The following is a 13,768-nucleotide window of genomic DNA, read 5'->3' as shown; positions in this document are numbered from 1 at the left end:
TAAGCAGACGTTAATAGCAGGTTTAATTATTATATATTAGAAAAGGCTTAAGTTTCAATCAAGGGTGAAAGAGTAATTTTGCCTTGCTTCCATGAAAAAAAATCAAGTTGATGGCATAATTGACCTTTCACAGAATTGTCTTTCTTTTACCTCGCAACTAAGAGCCTGTTTGGGTGGGCTTATGCCTATAAGCTGCAAACAGATTATAACATAAAAAAATAAATTGGGGTAGTTTAAGTTATTTTTTTTTTGACTTATAAGTTTATAAGCTGCTTTAGATAAGCTAAGTCAAATAGGCCCAATTATTTTTTTAAGCTTATTTTAAGCACAAAATGACTTTAAACTGGCCAGCCAAACACTTAAAAAAGCTGAAAACAGCTTCTAAGCAACTTATAAGCCAATCCAAACGGGCTCTAAATAGGCCACATAGAGCCGGTTTGGATGGGCTTATGCCTATAAGCTGTTTGCAACTTATAAGCTAAAAAAAAAATAAGTTGGGTAGTCTAACTCAACTTATTTTTTTGGCTTATAAGCTGCTTTAGATAAACTAAGTTAAATGGGCCCAATTATTTTTTTAAGCTTATTTTAAGCACAAAATGACTTTAAGCTGGCCAGCCAAACACTCAAAAAAGCAAACGGGCTCATAATCACTTTCCACAATCTTCTAAAGCGTTTTTCGGAAAAGGGCCAAAATTACCCCTGAACTTTGAAAAATAGTTCATCCATACCCTTTGTTATACTTTAGGGCCAATTATACCCTTATAGTTATACTATGGGGTCAATTATATCCTTATGTCTAACTGCTGCCACGTGACATCATCCTAACCCTTCAAAATTATTGCACCCTCAAATAATTTTTTACCCACTAAAATAACTCAATCCGACCTGAATCTTTTTTTCCAGCAAAAATAATACGGAATTATTTTTATTTTATTTTGCTGGAAAAAAAATTTCAGGTCGAGTTGAGTTATTTTAGTGGTTAAAAAATTATTTGAGGTTAAAATAATTTTGAAGGGCTGGGATAATGCCACGTGGCAGCCGTTAGACATAAGGGTATAATTGACCCCATAGTATAACTGTAAGGGTATAATTGACCTAAAGTATAATGAAGGGTATGAATGAACTATTTTTCAAAGTTCAGGGGTAATTTTGGCACTTTTCCAAACTTTTTTTTCCTTTATTTATCCGATCACTCTCTCTTGCTCTCTATGTTCAGAAGCTTCAGAGTTTTACTGGTGGTTGATGCTGAGGTACTTCTTGTTTTTCTACGATTAATTTTTATTTTCGTTTTCTGTTTGGTATATATCTGTTAAATTTGAAGTCTTTCTGTTTTTGGTTAAAATTGAGAGTTTTGTCAAACTTAATAAATGGGTTTTGATGCTAATAGCTGATGTTGGGTATCGCTAATGGGTGTTTATGTTTCTAGCTGAAAATTGATCCTTATTGATGTCGTTTGTCTCTTAATTGTTGATTCCTACGATCTAAGCAAATATTAATTGATTTCTCCCAAATCAAATTTCAATAAGCACACACAGTTAATGGCTTGCGCTCAATTGCATATGTCGTTGATTTTTTTTTTTTTTTTTTTTTGGGTTTTTGTTGCGTGTCTATAATTGATTTCGTTGATGCTGAAATCTTGAAGTTTTTCAATATTTTTTCGCCAATGCTTTCGTTGCTTTGTTTTGTTTCATCTTCTTCTTTCAGTTAGGCTCTGCCATATGGCACTTGTCCGTTCTTGCATAGTCAATTTTCGGGTGAAAATAATACTCCTACTGTGTCCTAGCTTGAAATTCCAATGTTTATTGGTGTTTTCCCTGTAGTATTAGACAGTTCTTCGTAGAACTTGCTACTAAGTGTCTTGCTAAAAAAAAAAAAAGAGTGTCATTTTTCTACAATGTTTACCGTTACGATATTCTATCGGGATTTAAGTTTGTGTGCACTTTTAAGATGCTATTGTCTTTGCTATAATTGTACTAGAATATGCACAACATACATTCAACTCTGGTCTCTTTATGAAAATTCCATTGTACTTCTCTCTCTTGCGCTTAACTATTTAGAGAAGGAGACATTATTCCTGTCTCCTCCCCCATTTTCCTAATACATTTTAGAGTAGTTTCTAATCAAAGAATACAAAATTGGCAGGCCATGTTGTTCGTAAGCTTCAACAGTGAGGTAATGGATACTCTTACGTTCAAGTAATATGAAGTTGCTGAGCAATACAAAGGGAATGATATTAGTTTCTTATCGGTAATATTGAAGCCAATCAGAATCTCTTAAGTTAGGTTTCTTATCTGTTGTGCTTGGTTAATTTCTCATTTATGTACATCAATAGGGTGATGATATATTTGACTTCATTTAGCAGTTCTTTGGACTTGAAGATCAGATACTACTACCCATCATAAGGACATATGATGGATAGAAATATCTCAACCCAATATCGAGCTTGATGATATTACATTATGGGTTAAGGGGTTTAGGTGATGACGCTCTCTGCTTTTTCTTGTGTATTATATAGAACCGCTATAATTTTTGTCATGTTTTCGATATGGCTGCTGCTTGTCAATAATTCTCAAGCAGAGAGTATATTGGAGTTTTTAGCTATTTACTTATACATGACTTTTATCTTGCAACTGAACAGCTGCGTATCACACCACTTTCAGTTTGTGCTACATTTCATCGCCTTCTATTTTGAGTAGTTTTCTCTTGTAGCTCTGTCATCACTCTTTTCTCTAGAAACTGCTGATTTTATTCATCTATTATATATTATTTAGTGTCAAGCCACGATTCATTTCACATATGCGGGGACGCTTCAATTATTGAGTTTTAATTTAGGTTGGTATATACTTATGTCTTTGATTATATCAGCAGCTTCGATGTCAGAGTTCGAGAGCCAACAATGGAGTTTTTGATAACTAGAAGGGTTCTGAAAGAAGAGGAATGATGGCGATATTTTGATGTTATAAGTTCGTTAAAGCCTGTAAGCATTTCATTGCGTTGATTTTAGCAGTTATATAACTTTTGGTATAATAGTTCTCTAAGAAGATAACTATCTCCTTTTGGTGTAATGCTATTGTGGTTGAATTAGCTTGTGACTTTCTATTGGAGTTGGCTTCTGTTAACAAAATTCAGATTCTGACATAATCACGGGTATCATAGCTTCTTCGCTGCTCTCTTTGTTTCTCAAAATCCTCAATTACTGCTTTTTCTTTGCCATACTTGGTAGTTTACGAATTTCGATCTTTGGGAGGATTGGCTTATATATTTTTCTCTTACTTAAGAATACTCAATTCCCTAAATGATCTTGTGTCTTTCTCTTTAATGAAAGAGAACGCATAATAGGGAGAGGAAGAAGAGAAGTAGCACTTGAAACAATAAAAATAAGGTCATAAGTAATAGTAACTTCTATTGCATATAGCTATTTTGTTTATGACCGTTTCCAGTAATGCTTAAAAACTGGTTTAATTTTATGGAATTCTTGATTTCGTCAGCTGCATTTAAGTTTATTTCCTTCAGAAATGAAAAAGGAAGTTAATGTTTGGCACATTGAAGTCCGAATAGTATGTGCATCTGAATAAGCTGGAATGGAGTCTTAGTTTATTGAAACTGTAGCTCCAAAAACCGATACGAAAAGGGGAAGTTCTCTAGCTGAGCATATTTAGCTCTATTGGTTCTTGGATGTGCAGTCTAGATCCTGAGGCAAGTCTGATGACCATTATTGTTTAACATCCATGGGTTATTATTCCTTTTTGAAAAGAAACTGACACAAATAAAGACTGCTATTAGATGATATGTTATCCAAAAGCTTGATTGAAAAAACAACCTCTTGTGCTTTTCGCTGAGCACTATGCCAGGAGTAGAATCCTCTCTCTCAAAGTCAAAATATTTTTCTTACTTTCTATTTGGTTTCTCTTTTGAAACAAAAATCAAAATCGTGTAGAAATCTCTCTGGTAAATAAGTGATCTATCTCTTGTAGGTGGACAAAAATGTACCTTTAATCTAATAATGGTTCATTCACTTTGATGATCAACCATTTCACGATTGTCATGTTCAATTCTCTTTTATATGTAACTATAAATCCAACCTCTTTTCCCAGGAGTCAATGTATGTGCAACCATTTTGCAGCTTCACGATGACAAAAGCGAGTAGAAAGAGACGCACACCATATCGCGAAGGGCAATTACTTACCTATAGACTATATTAGGTAAGATATTACATTACAATGGTTAGCCATATGTGCATTTTAGCTGCCAATAAATTCTTAGTTTGTCATATGTGCATTTTAGCTGCCACTAAATTCTTAGTTTTCTTTTGAGCCATTTTTTAAATGATACGTCATAAACTAAATTTGCATTATCCTGTTTCTTAAACTCAATATTTAAGATTTACTATCTTAAATTACTTAATATCTTAATATCTTTTGTACTAATCATGTTATTTATGAAAATTCGCATAAAAAGAAACTTGATGCAATCCAACTCATCTAGATTAGGTGGCTTACATAAATCTATGTGATTGCGATAATAAAAGCGTTCTGTTAGTATTTTTTAGACAACGATAAATGTACTTGGAGTTGTCAGTTGTTTTAATAAACCACATCTTTTCCTTGAAGTCATTCACATGCAAATTGTAGAAACTTGGTGAAAAGATTTAGCATGCTAATTCTGAAGTCCTTTATGCCTATTTTACACTTTCTGTTTCAGTAATTGTTATAGTTGACGATTTAGGTACGCTATTTAATGGAGACTGTGATGTTTGTGAAAGTATTCTTTAGCTTTGAGATAATGGCTGAAAGAGTGGCAAAGGTCTGGTTAGTTGGATGGTTTACTCTGCAAAGAACGTATTAGTGTTCATTTAAAAGAAATTTAAAATTAATGCAACCTTTATCTTGATCGGAACTTAAAACTGATAACATGTAAACTTCTGACACAGTGAGACTTTGTTGTTTGATTAATGTCGTCGATATAACTTAGTGAGAATTACTTGTCATCTATTACCATTATGTGATTTGCTTGGGCTGTAGCTCTTTTCGATTGAACCAACTTTTCTTCCTTTGTATTCTTAGACTTGCTTATAATTTGATTTTATTTAGTGTTTTGTTTAATCCTTGTGATCATCTTTTAGAGTGTTTTGTTTAATCCTTGTGATCATCTTCATGGAAAGCTGAAGGACACTGAATGATATAAGTTCCAAACATTCAAACGTTAATAATTGAAAATGTTCACATACAACATAATAATATTAATTCTTAGAATTTTGTTGAACCATTTATATTTGAAATGTTGGTTGGTTCTCTGTTGATGCTGTTGAAGTAGTGTTTACAGCACTGTGGGTTAATCTTGACACGCTGGTTCACTTTTCTTCTAGACTGAGTGAAATCTCTGTGTCTGCTTCTCCCGTCTATTAAAGCTTAAAGGTTGAATCACATGTAGTCTTCTTATGTCACTCTGTCAACCTAGATTGATATTCAGCTTAGATGTTAATATTGACATTGGAAACTAATGTTGAGCTGCAAAATAATCTCAGCCTCTCCATAATTGCTAGAAAATTCCTTAAAAATTAGATTCATTTTTGGGAACTTTCTTGCAGTTTTCTATGCAATATCTGGTTCTGAACTGTCATGACCCAACCCGCCATGACCGGCACCCACACTAACTCCTAGTGGGCGAACCAATACGCTTAACCATCTACTCATTCAAAGTCCATTTTACTTGGTCAATTCATTCCGTTCACAATAAATTAAACGCAAAATTAAGTCAAAAGTGGTCATGCCATAAAACAATAATGTAAATGCAGAATTTCTAACTATTACAACCCCAAAATCCGAAAGTCACCGTGCAAAGACTCTAATCCAAACATGTCTAAGGAATCCATATTGTCTGAAATAAATAAATATCAATGTCTGGAATAGAAATAGACATTAAATAAAGGAAGATCTTCGGGCGGCCTGGCACGGATAGAAGCTCACCCTCAATTTGTCAGCAAATGACCTCAAGCTAGATATGAGGTCGAGTAGCAGTCTCTAGATCACAATGTGCACTAAAAAAGAATGCAGCAAGGCAGTATCAGTACAAACACTATATACCAGTAGATATCATAGGCCGACTAAGATTAGTATCACGCATGAATCATAAAATCAATAAAATAGACAGACGAGTCAACAACACATAATTAGATAGCCAACACCAAGTCAACCAATGATACTAACAAATCAAGTCCACCACTGATACTAACAATCAAGTCCACCAATGATATTCACAATCAAGTCAACGAAAGCAAGCAATGGAATAAACCTCACAACAACATTCTCACTTAATCAGTCACTGATCTGTCACGATCCAACCCGCCATGACTGGCACCCACACTAACTCTGAGTGGGCGAAACAATACGCCTAACCATCTACTCATTCAAGTCTATTTTTATTTAACCAATTCATAACAATTGAACACAAGAATAATCAATAAATAGTCATGCCATATAATAATAACGTAAATGCGGAAGTACTAACTATTACAACCCCCAAATCCGAAAGTCACCGTACAAGAACTCTAATCCAAAACATGTCTAAGGAATTCATACTGTCTGAAATAAATAAACATCAATGTCCGGAATGGATAAAGAAGATATTCGGGCGGTCTGACATGGATAGAAGTTCACCCTCAATCTGTCAGCAAATGGCCTTTACGCTAAATATGAGGTCAGGTAGCAGTATCTGGATCACAGTCTGCACTCAAAGAATGCAGCAAGGTAGTATCAGTACAAACACTATGTACCGGTAGATATCATAGGCCGACTAAGATTAGTATCATGCATGAATCACCAAATCAATAAAATAGATAGACCAATCAACAACACATAATCAAATAGCCTAACAACAAGTCAACCAATGATGTTAACAATCAAGTCACCCTATGATATCAAAAATCAAGTTAACGGAAGCAAACAATAGAAATAAGTCTACCAACAACATTCCCAATACTCAGTCACTGACCACTTGTGTACATACATGCTAATTGGTGTCATTTCCCAATAGTCATAACCCGCAGAGGACTCATGATGTCCATGTACCACTCGTTCCGGAACGAACCTCGGACCACAAGCTCGCACAACTAGGCTACATCCTCACCCCCGATCAAATGTGCCTGTTCATATCTAGGTCTCGTTCTCACCCCTGGTCAAATGAGTCTTTCCATACATATATATATATTTCTTGTCACATCACTTTCAACAATCGATTAACAATTTGTATCTCAATTTCATCAAGAAGATCATATTAACTTCTCACCACAATTATCATCAAACGATAGGTCACAACACAACGAATAGTGGCACTAAGCCCACATAATCACCCAATCAATAGCATATAGGAATTCAACCACACACATTATGCCTGAAGACTAGACATGCTTTCTCCTATAAATTTCACAATACATACAATCAACTAATTAAAGTCTAACTCAAGTAGACCGTAACCTACCTCAACTGTAGAGCTGGAACAATGTGAATCACTCCGCTATAGCTTTTCACTTCCGTAAAGCCTCGGAATGCTCAAAGTCTAGCAATTAAGATGCTGAATAAGTCACAAACATTCTAGTCAACAATATCAATACAATGCACACCCTTCCACCTTACCCCTTTCTAATGGTTGAATGATTACTAGGCGTAAATCATCCTAACCCTAGTCTTAGCAACCACAAACTCTCAATTTATACGGTTATTCAATCAAGTTATCTCTTATAAGCAGTTTCTATGGTCAAACTACCATTTTTATGAAACCCTAGGTCTCAATTCACTTGGTTCATGCCGCTAAAGGTTCAATTCTTATTTAGAAAGTGATAACCCAAGCCTTTAGATAATAATCCCACAACAACAATCATAACCCCTCAACTATTGAAAGTCTATTAAGTTCTAGGGTTACTATTCCCAATTCACCATTGTAGACCCATTAGAAGGATGATAATCTTAGAGATGAATGCGTAATGAAGGAAGGAATGGTTGAGACTTACCTCTCAAGAATACTCTTGCCTTAGCTTAGAATTTCGTCCTAGGTGCTCATTGGAAACTGTTTTGGAGTTTTATGAATAAAGAATTCGGAACTAAGTGTTTAAAAAATGAAATTCTATCCCCGTCGACAGCTGTGGCGGTCAAACCGTCACTGCAGCGGTCCCGCTATAGCGCGCAAGTGCCCACTATAGCGGACCCGCTCTAAAACTTTCTACCACTGTGGCGGGCATGTTTCCGCTATAGTGCCATCGCTACATTGGTCGAATGCCCGCCATAGCGGATACACCCAAACTCGACTGACCGCGGTGATGAGAAGTCTATCGCTACGGCGGTCCCGCCGCAACGGCTCATCCCCCGCCGCAGCGGCACCTCTGAACCAGTAAGCTCGCTAATTCTCACAGTTTTTAACTGTACCACCCAACACTTCATTCGAGGCCTCACAAACACAAACAAAACATGCACATTGATATAAAAATACCATACGGACTCACCTGTGGCCTCGGAATTCCCAACGGAGGTCTAATTTCCTACATCACCCCCTAATGGACTCAACACAATTAAACAATAATCACACACAAGCCAAGTTTTCAGTTCTTAGACTTATACATTCGAGTTTCTATTAGCTCGTTCTACCCTTGGGAAAGTTATATTTGGTAGGGTGATCCTAGATTTTTCATAACGACCGGGAGGGTCATTACATGATCACTCGTGTACATACATGCTAATTGGTGTCTTTGTCCAATAGCTATGACCTGCAGGGGACCAATGACGTCCATGTAGCCTCGCTCTGGAATCTTACCTCCAATCACGAGCCTTTAACTTAGGCCACATCCTCACCCTCGTCAAATATGCCCAAAATCTAGGTCACATCCTCACCCTTTTTCAAATGCGCACTTTCATATATATATATATATATATATATATATATAGTCACATCACTTTTAACGAGTGATTATCAAGTAGTATATCATTTTCATCAAGAAGATCATATTAACTTCTCACCACAATTGTCATCAAATTATAGATCACCACACATCGAATAATGGCATTTAACCCACATTATCACTCAATCAATAGGATATAGGAATTCCAACCACACATTATGCCCGAACACTAGATATGCTTTCTCCTATCAATCTCATAACACATACAATCAACTAATCAAAGTCTAACTCAACCGTAACCTACCTTAACTGCAGAGCTGGAACAATGCGAATTACTCCGCTATAGCCTTTTCCTTTCGTAATGCCGCGGAACGCTGAAAGTCTAGCAATTAAGATGCTAAATAAGTCACAACACTCTAGTCAACAAGATCAATTCAATGAACACCCTCCACTTTACCCCTTTCTAATGGGTGAATGCTTACTAGGTATAAATCATCCTAACATTGGCCTTATCAACCATAAACTATCAATTTATGAGGTTATTCATTCAAGTTATCTCTTTCAAGCAATTTCTATGGTCAAGCTACCATCTTTATGGAACCCTAAGTCTCAATTCACTTAGTTCATATCTCTAACAGTTCAATTCTTGATTAGAAGTGATAACCCAAGCCTTTAGATGATAATCACACAATAATATTCATAACCCACCAACCATTAAAGGTCTATTAAGTTCTATGGTTACTAGTCCTCAATTTACCATTGTAGACCCATTAGAATGATGATAATCTTAGAGACGAATGCGTAATGAAGGAAGGAAGGGTTGAGACTTACCTCTCAAGAATATTCTTGCCCCAGCCTTAGAATTTCGTCCTAGGCTCTTCTTGGGAAGTGTTTTGGAGTTTTATGAATAAAGAATTCGGCTAAGTGTTTTAAACACGGCTTAGTGGTTCTGTCCGCTGCAGCGGTCTCGCTATAGCGGGCAAGGACCCGCTGTACTGGGCGTCCACTTAATGCCCACTTTCACTGTGGCGAGCACAGACCCGCCATAGCGCAAACGCTACAGCGGTCCCCATTTCTGCTAAGTCCGCCGCGGCGAGAGATCCGCCGCTACAGCGGCCCCGCCGCAGCGGTGCCACTGAACCAGTGAGCTCACTAATTCCACCAGTTTTGTACTCTACTCTCCTAAATTCATTTGAGGCTTCATAAACACAAACAAAATATGCACATCAATGTAAAAACACCATACGGACTCACTCGTAGCCTCGGAATCCCTAACGGAGGTCTAATTTCCTATGTCACCCTCCTCCCCCCCAATGGATTCAGTTCAACCAAACAATGATCATAGACAAGTCAAGTTTACAGTTCTTAAACTTCTACATTGAGTTTCTATTAGATCGTTCTACCCTTGGAAAGGTTCTATTCGGAGTGTAATCCTAGATTTTCCCTAACGACCGGGAAGGTCGTTACATGAAGTTCCTTTGGGAAAAGAACATCACTTAGGTAAGACTCTTAACCTTATTCTCTGAGTTTATTCTTGATATGCAGATTTTTACCTCGCTTCGTTCATTTATATGTTTGGTGACTAGACATGGACTTGTAGGAAAGAAACACGGATTTTGATAAAGTTATTTCACTAGATGCTATTGGAGACAGATTTTACGTTTCAACATGCCTCAGGTATAGTTAAATGTACGGAATATCTGTTTCTATTAGGATATATGTAGGTGTTGATGGATGATGTTGATATTCTGTCTCTTAACTCTGCTTGTATTTGAATATGGTTCTCTTATGTATCTGAATAGAGGTTCAAATGGTTAGCTCCCTTACTGTAAGTCTCTCTGTTTTTAGCTTCTAATTCAGTTCTGGTGCTTATTGGTTAAGATATAGGTTGGGTTCTCTAAATAGATTAATGTAATTTTCTACAAGCCAGAGAATACTATTTCTGCATACAAGTTATCTAAGGAAAATATGTTGATATACTCTTGGAGAGTGAAAGGTTAAAAATCTTTAAGATAAGTTACACATTGCAACTTCAGTCTGTACCTTAACTTTAGTATACATATGCATTTTCCAGTGACATCTATTGGACCAACTTGCACCTTGTGAACAGTTGAACAAAATTGCATACATTTAGCATCCACAAGTTGGATCAACAATTTTCCTTTTATAGACACAACTACAAACATTTTCTGTTGCCGCATTCGATACACTATGCAGTATCTAACCGACCATTATTTCTTGATTTTGTTACCAGTGAAAGATCCGCTACTGTTTTTCAATATGGTTGGCTTTTTTAATGCACTTGAAGCTACTTTTGGTTCTACTTGTTGGGTATTTCAATGTATATCTTCACTGTTGCCCTGGATGCGGTTGCGTCCACGTTCGCTGCATGCTCATGTTAGCTCATCTGTTCAGCTGTCATTTTTTCTAGCTTCTGTTAGATGATCTACTGATAATTGAATTAGCAAATGTCTATCTTTGTGATGAGTTCAGGTACACAAATACTTGATGACAACATATGATTGCTTTAGTTATGAATGTGCTCATTTTCTCTTAAAAATATGCAGACATATTGAAGCTCTTCCCATTTGTTTTAGTCGTGTTATGTTTCCTTTGACTATTCTTATCTTAATATCATGCATTACTCTACCGGTAATTTCTGCCGAATGCCGCTAAGAAGAAGGTTACAGAGCAGAGGAAATGCATGACAGAAAACGCTACAAAGCAGAGGGAATGCATGACAGAAAATGCACGATCGTTTCCTAGATGTAAAAAGTATAGCCTGCAGATAGTTTTTGAATGTGATGTAAATAATGCAACCATGAATGTAGACAATGTAGCACTTGCCAACATAATATGAATGGATACTTCATCTTGACTTTGTCATTATTTGTTGTCTAACTCATTATAAAAAAACTGAATCTAACAAATACATCAACTGTACGTGCATACAGCCCCAACCCTAGCACGGGCCAACTCTGCCTAGTTTCACAATATAAGAGCTTTGTATTCGAAGATTTATGGCCATCAATAATGGGTATTATATTGGTGGAAATATATAAGCCAATACATCTCCAGGTTGTGTTTCAATGACGAGCAAGGCGGTTAACCTACTGTGCTTATCTGGTCAGATTGTTATGCCTCTCTTTATGAAATACCAGGAAATGTAAATAGAAAACATCCTTTGGAAAAGTCTCATGACATGGTGATCGACGTAATAATAATGACATTTGTTGATATGCTACTGACTGTTTTCAGGCCACATGAAAGTTCTTTGCTGAATATATTCTTTGATAAAAAAGAAGAACTACATCATTGATAAACATACTTCCATTAGCAATTCAGATCTTTTGGTCCTACATCCGACACTAAAGCTTAAGTCGTCTGGTAAAGAGAATTTTTTTTTTTGGAATAATTTTTCATTATATAGTGTGTGGTTATAAAAAATTTAAATCTAAATTGGAGTTGAATTCAAAATTTGAAATGAGTGCTCCAAATCTGATTTCTAATTCCATCTTTACAAAATTCAAATAAAATATGAAAAATTTACTTGTCATAGCTACCTGTAAGATTTATTTATGAATAATAACTATTTTATTTTTTATTTAATTTTCGTAGCTTTATTTTTTCAAAATTACATTTCATAACTGGTCCAGTAACTTTTGAAATACATGTACCTCTCTATTCTCCCTCACTACACATTTAAGATTTATCATCTTCTCTAAACCCTAAAAAAAATAAAAATCCCTCTCCTCTCTCTCCTTCCCCTGGCCTCACTATCGCCTCTCTCCCTCCCTTACGCTATCTCCAGCCTCTCTTCTCTTTCTACTCACTTACCCTTCCCGTCTCTATCTCCACCATCCACACCGCCGTCAACACCACCACCACTATTACTACCATCTCCATCTCCAAACTCGAAAAAAACCTAAGGTTCTAGTTCTTCAGATCTGAACTCCATACGCTTCCGTTCCATCACCTACATCAGAAGAATCCTATAGTAGTAGCAGCAGCCATGGTCGATGACGGAGTGAAGCTTTATTAAAAAGAGCCATGGTCGACGACAGAGTGAAGGTCGATGACGGAGTGAAGCCATGGTCGACGATGGAGTGAAAAAAAGAGCTCTAATAACGGTGAAGGACGACGGAGTGCAGCTTTATTAACTAGTCCAATTGAGAGTCTTTATCTCCGGATAACGTCCTTTTTGTAGCAATCTGAGACGACACGCTTCTTTCCCATGAGAATACCATTGATGAAAGTTGTGGTGCTTCATGCCCACCAAGTGTTTGATGAAATGTTTCAGTATATTTCTGTGTATTAACAAACAATATATTTAATTTTAAGTATATTTCAGTGTATTTCAGTACATTATTTCGCTGTATTTCAATGTATTATCTTTTTTTGGTGTAAATATAGTGAATGTTCCAAATATAGAGCCTATTTTTACAACATTTTATTTTCACGACTTTTGTATTTCGCTGTATTTCAATGTATTTCTGCATTTTGTATTTCTAATTTATGAAACCGTTTCTGATATATTTCATTGTATTCCATTGTATATACGCATACTACAACTTTATATTTCTTAAACAATTAACCATATTTCATTATATTTCAGTGTTTATTTTTCTGTATTTGGAAGTTTTTAGATCTTTAGTGGTTTTTGAATTCAAAAAGTTTTGATTGTGATAAAAGTTGAGAGAGATTCGTAAGTTTTTATGGAAGAACAACCGTTATGCGTGATTTATGGGAAGTTTTAAATTGAATCCCATAATATTTTTTTTTTAAAACTGTTCCATAATTAGGGCCTGATTTTACTCTTCAATGATTTGTGTGATATATGATTGATTTAATTTGACTTACTATTTAAAAAGGAAAAGAATA

The 13,768-nt window shown here is 35.9% G+C and overlaps 1 long non-coding RNA gene across 10 annotated transcripts; it reads left to right on the top strand.

Annotated features, from left to right (window-relative positions):
- Positions 1-1,192: 1,192 nt before the first annotated feature.
- LOC132631851 (uncharacterized) lies at positions 1,193-11,773 on the top strand. 10 transcript variants are annotated; one of them, XR_009579123.1, is made up of 5 exons: positions 1,193-1,250; positions 2,143-2,477; positions 2,869-2,977; positions 3,086-3,147; positions 4,095-11,773. It is a non-coding gene; the product is annotated as an uncharacterized LOC132631851 (long non-coding RNA). The 10 variants fall into 10 exon arrangements; XR_009579121.1 differs by having other exon boundaries at positions 2,143-2,977; positions 4,095-4,202; positions 4,726-11,773; XR_009579124.1 differs by having other exon boundaries at positions 2,143-2,977; positions 4,124-11,773.
- The last annotated feature ends 1,995 nt before the right edge of the window (positions 11,774-13,768 follow it).

The sequence above is a fragment of the Lycium barbarum genome, chromosome 3 (assembly GCF_019175385.1).
Source record: "Lycium barbarum isolate Lr01 chromosome 3, ASM1917538v2, whole genome shotgun sequence".
In the NCBI taxonomy this organism is placed as follows: Eukaryota; Viridiplantae; Streptophyta; class Magnoliopsida; order Solanales; family Solanaceae; genus Lycium; species Lycium barbarum.
This window is presented reverse-complemented; position numbering and strand designations above follow the sequence as displayed.